Source organism: Nematolebias whitei, chromosome 17 (genome assembly GCF_014905685.2).
Source record: "Nematolebias whitei isolate Nwh7 chromosome 17, NemWhi1, whole genome shotgun sequence".
Classification (NCBI taxonomy): Eukaryota; Metazoa; Chordata; class Actinopteri; order Cyprinodontiformes; family Rivulidae; genus Nematolebias; species Nematolebias whitei.
This window is the reverse complement of record NC_056514.1, coordinates 16,280,104-16,285,869: the sequence shown is the minus strand read 5'-3', so window position 1 is coordinate 16,285,869 and position 5,766 is coordinate 16,280,104. Positions and strand designations below refer to the sequence as shown.

The following is a 5,766-nucleotide window of genomic DNA, read 5'->3' as shown; positions in this document are numbered from 1 at the left end:
TGCACTGTGCAGTCGAGTCAACCTGTTGAACCAACCTGTTCCCCCACTCACCTGTGGGGGCGCTGCACCAAGAACTACTGAAAGAAACGACACAAAAACCTCTGAAGACACGTCTTCTTCTTCTTCTGTAAATAAAAATAAAAACGAAGTGGCATCAAGTTTTAGCAGTTTTAGGAGTTATATTTTGTCATTTTTCAAAAATGGACTTAGCATGAGCAGAAGATGAGACAGAAGACCATTTGACACTGTTGATCACAGCATCCTTATGTCACGGCTAGAACACTGGGTTGGGATTACAGGGGTGGCGCTAGAATGGTTCCGTTCTTATCTGGGTGACAGGAGTTTTTGTGCTAACTTTGGCAATCATTTATCTGCTTCTGTCCCTCTTTCCTGTGGGGTCCCACAAGGCTCCATTCTTGGACCCCTTCTGTTCTCATTGTATCTGCTCCCCTTGGGGTCAATCCTGAAGAAACATGGTATTTCGTTTCACTGTTACGCCAATGACTCTCAGATCTATCTACCTTTAAAACCAAACAATTCTTGCTCCATCCACCCTTTGCTAAAATGTCTTGATGACATCAAGACTTGGATGGCTGCAAACTTCTTGAGCTTTAATGATCAGAAGACTGAGGTCATTGTGTTTAACCCAAGCTCTACCACTGTCACTGATCCTGTAAACCTGCACTCCCTTCAGCCACATCTAAAGCAGTCGGTTACCAATCTTGGGGTAGTGTTAGACTCGGACTTTAAGTTTAATAAACAGATCAACTCTGTTCTACAAAAGAGCTTCTTTCAGTTAAGGCAAATAGCAAAGCTTAAGTCCGTTCTGTCCAGATTCGACCTTGAAAAACTAGTCCATGCATTTATTACTTCCCAGCTGGACTACTGTAACTCACTTTATGTTGGGTTTAGTCAGGCTTCACTCTCACGTCTCCAGCTCGTACAAAATGCTGCAGCTTGGCTTTTAACAGGAACTCATAGGTTTGAGCACATTACTCCGGTTCTGTCCTCTCTTCACTGGCTTCCTGTACGTGTCAGAGTTGATTTTAAAATTCTCCTGCTGACATTCAAGTGCATTAACGGCCTTGCACCATCATACCTCTCCGACCTTCTTCATCCTTATGCTCCTTCTCGGGCTTTGAGATCATCAGACCAGCTGCTTTTGGCCGTACCAAAAACCAGGCTGAAGCTCAGAGGAGATCGAGCGTTCTCAGTCGTGGGCCCTAAACTCTGGAACAATATGCCCATCAACATTCGACAGGCCACCTCAGTCTCTGCCTTTAAATCTCTCCTAAAAACACATCTGTACTCACTGACATTTAACAAAGGGTGATCAGCTTTAGATCTGGTTTTTCATTGATGCTGATTCTGTTTATGCTTTTGTTATTATTCCTATTTAACACAAGGTCATCTGATCTGATTTAGTATTTCATTGTTTCTGACTGAGTTTATGCTTTTTGTTTTTATTTCCTTGACTTTTGACACAACGTGATCTGATTTAGTATCTCATTGTTTCTAATTGTTTTTGGTTTTATATTTTTATTCCATGTGCTGTAAATATATCTTGCTACTTTTTATCTGTTGATGTGATATTTTTGTTAAGCACTTTGGTAACAGTTTCTGTTTTAAATGTGCTCTATAAATAAATCTGACTTGACTTGACTTGACCATGGAGAATATTGTTTTTTCACACAAGGCAGCTGACGGCTCCATGTAAGGTCAGAGAAATGCGTGTTTGTTTACCCTGCGGAGTGGGTCCCGGTCTGTTTACATTCACACTGTACTCGAACCACGCTGGAGTTCTCTTCTACCGAACCGAGATCTAGGTTTTAGCCCGGGCCAGAGTTCTCCTTTTTGTTCCGTGACAGAGTTCGATGGCGCGTTCACACCTCCCTAAACGAACCGGTCTTTCTAGGAAAAAGAGCTAGAGTTCGATTAAAGCGGACTAAACAGGGCTGGTGTGAATGCACCCTTATTAGCAAAACTTTAAATATTTCTGGAATTTTGTTGAAAGCGCAAACACGAAAAACCAATCAAATGACAACCGTACAGAGACATCATCAAATCATTTCTAGCTGATATCATTAGCATAAAAAATTAAACGAGCATAAGCTGATACCGAAACAGAGCTGATATCAGCTTAAGTTAAAGCAGCTGTTTTGTGCTACGACTTGCACATCTCAATAACTTATAGAGTTGGAGGCTATCGGCTCAGAGGAGAAGGCTGGAGTCATTTCCAACATCAACACGTAGATGTTCTGTTTGGTGAAATGTTGGTGACGGCAGACTGTTTAAACCCTGATCACTGATGAAAATGTCTTACCAGCATCACAGTCATGAAAAGGAGTTATGAAGTCATAATCAACAGCAGCTGTCAATCAGTTTTGAAGAGCGACATAACATACATTTTCAAGAATCTAAAAAATATTATTTAACAATGAATTTATCTTTATTCTTTGTCTTGCAGCAGTCCCAGCTGAATGCATGCAGCTCAAACTTCACTTTGTTTTCTGTAACTACAGACAAGATCATGAAATCTGATCCACATCAAAAGCATCAGATTGTGAACGTTTGAATAAGACAGTTTTAAATCTTTAACTTTACGATTATTCATGTTTCTCGGAGGAAAATCAAAATCCTCCTCTGGGTCTGCAGCTTTGCCTCTTGTTCAAAAATGGTCTCATTGTTTTGACTCAAACACACTAAGGGGTTGTTTACATGGTGTGCATTTTGAGTGAATCCGCCCCTTTCTGTCTGCAGTTCAGCTGTTCATTTACACACCAGTAGCCCCCCTCTTTGAACCTAGAGGTTTCTCAACCCACCTCTCAGAGTGGGTTTTTGGGATGCCGCCTACTGATGTCAACATTTCCCACAGGCGTATATTTCACGCACACACGGACCAATGGCATTTTCTAGCAACAACAATGGCGGCGGAGTAACATACTGCTTTCTGTGCTTCAACTGATGGAATATATTTTGGGCCTCGTAATTAATCTACGCCAGAATATAGGTGCTGTGACCGACGTCTGTGTTGGGAAGAGACACCAGTCGGATCCAGTTCAAAATCTCTGAACGAGCCTGTCGAGGCAGGCGTATACTTCACGCTTCGTGCTGGACTATAACATACTAAATGTGCTAAATAATTACCGTAACAAACAGTATTTCTGTTAGTGATGGGAGATGTAATGAAGCTATCTGGACATTATGTAATTCAAGTAATGTGATTTAAATGATGCAAAACATATTTTATGTTATTAAAGTTGAAAATGAAGACATCAGGTTTAATATTTATTTATTTATTCAACACCACAAACTGTATGTCACACAAAAACTGATAAGAAAACTGAACACACTATTAAAAACACATTAACCAAACTGTAAGCTGAACTGTTCTCTTCCTCTCTTTTGTCGTTCTGGGTACTGACACCATGTTGTTTATCTGGCTTGTACAGGCTGTCACTCCTTTGCTTAATGCAGCTTAAAACATTAAATGGTTTGAAAAAAAGAACTGAGGGGAATTATAAGTGAATAGTTGAACAACCCCACGTTCTCTGAGGTCAGCGGGCCAGTTAATTCTCACAGTTCCAGGAACTCATCTTAAGCGCAGTGGTGACAGGGCCTTCTCTGTAGCAGGACCAAGACTTTGGAATGAGTTACCTCTGCTTGTCAGACGGGCCCCCTCCCTCTCGGTTTTCAAATCCCGTTTAAAAACCCACTACTATTCAGTAGCTTTCAACACCAGATGATCTGTGTTTTGAACCTGTACGCTCCACACTGGTTAGCCGTCATATTTATTATCTGCGATGTTTTAATGTCTATACTCTGATTTACTTCATTTTGTATTTTGCTTTGTGTGTTGCCTGATTTTCTGTCTGTACAGCACTTTGGTTGGCCTTGTCGCTGTTTTAAGTGCTCTATAAATAAAATTGTATGGTATGGTAACATCTCTCTCCGATGTCCTCCTTCACCGCCGAACCTCAACCTGAGCCGAGGTGTAAGCTTGTTCGGAACCGGTCCGCCTCTGGTGAGAGGATAGCTTCTCCTCGCAGGAAAAATAATAACAGTTGGTTGTTTTGTAACCGAAGTAAATACAAGATAACATTATTAAGAACGTTGATTTATCTGCTGTAAATTGGCTGGATTACTGATTACCACAGGAGTGGGAAGTCCAACATCATCCTCGTCCGTGCTAGTTTTCTGGTGTGGAGCTGTTAGACGAAGCGGTCCTGATTGGCGTCAAATCCGTCGACTCATTTCCAAAATTCAGCTTTAAGTTTTGTTGTTACTGGGCTAACAGCCCAGAGGAAGGACCTTACAGATGGCTGTCCCGGGCAGCGTGCATGTGCATTAGGTGAATGTACAAAATTCACAGCGCCAACTAATGACCTGGCATGGCAACACAGCAGATTCAGGGGGATTGCTGCAGTTCAATGTAAACACCGAAAATGCTCCTTGTCAATGCAGATCTTTTCCTTGAATCATCATCCGATAAAACCTACATTTCTCCCCACAGTATCCGTGTAAATAGGGCTTAAAACTGACTAAACTAACACACTAAACTACACCCCAACTATAAAACCCAAACACGCTAAATATCACAAATCTCTCAGACCTCACGACTCACTCCCGCTCTCACTGTGACTTTATCATGCTGAACTCTATTCAACTTCTGCGTCTTTTTCTTCTCTTGCTGTAGATTTTTTGATGCTTGACAAATAACTTTGAACCTCCGTCAGAAAGGAGGGGGGAGGTTGTTTATCTGTTGGGCGGGGGTGGGAGGTGAAAGTGGAGGGTGATGGAGGTGTTTTGTCCCTGAGACTGCCCGTCTTTGCTGCAGCCTCTCTCTAACGCGCTTCAGATATGATGATGATTTTCAGAAAAAGATGTGGCATGGATTATTGATCATAACTCTGGTTTTACTTTGCCAATCAACACAATTTAAAACTCGGTGTGTAGTTTGAAGTCTGTACTTTTACACATTAAAATAGTCTCTGAGAGGCTGTATCTTTCCCGCTAGAGCAACTGAAATCGGTCATGTGACTATCACGTGCTGGTGCATCCATTTGATTATAATTTTGTATCATGACTAACAAGTGAACATATACACAGACAAAACCATTATCGCCCGCCTTTCACCTTTTTGCAGCAGGGGATATAAAGTCAGTGGACCTGTCACCAAAACAAATCCCTTCAACATATTTATTTGTTTCCATACAGCAGACCAGACTTTGTTTTTGGTGTTTTGTTTTATGTATGATTTGAATATTAAGCACTGCTTCATCTGCTTAAATGAACATGTTTGATATGATGACATTTTACAATGATCAGCTAAGTGTGACGGACCAGTAAAGTAACACTGTCCATCTTGCAGCACAATGTTCTGGACTAAAAAACCCTGCATCCTGGCTTTGCATGGATGTGACACTCATCACCCACTTTCAACATTTCTGCTGACAAGACACACACTTCTGACATGGCAACAATACTCCTCTGCAGTGGCAAACCCTCTCGACAGGACAGCTTTGGGCCTTTCAAAAACTGTAGGAAAAGCTCAAAGAACACAGAGTTGGAGGTGTTCCCACAGCTGCCAAACACCTCAGACACCAATCTGACAGCTTTTCCAACTCACAACACTCAATCTTCCAAAAAGCTACTGTTAAAACTCTGACATGCTACAAATCAGTACTTCTCCAGATACATATATATAGTGTGTGTGTGTATATATATATATATATATATATATATATATATATATATATATATATA

General features: G+C 41.2%; 1 protein-coding gene across 1 annotated transcript in view; it reads left to right on the top strand.

The window, feature by feature from the left end:
* The window catches only part of spata20 (spermatogenesis associated 20), a 150,072-nt gene that overhangs the window by 3,010 nt on the left and 141,296 nt on the right, over positions 1-5,766 (top strand). The window lies entirely within an intron of this gene.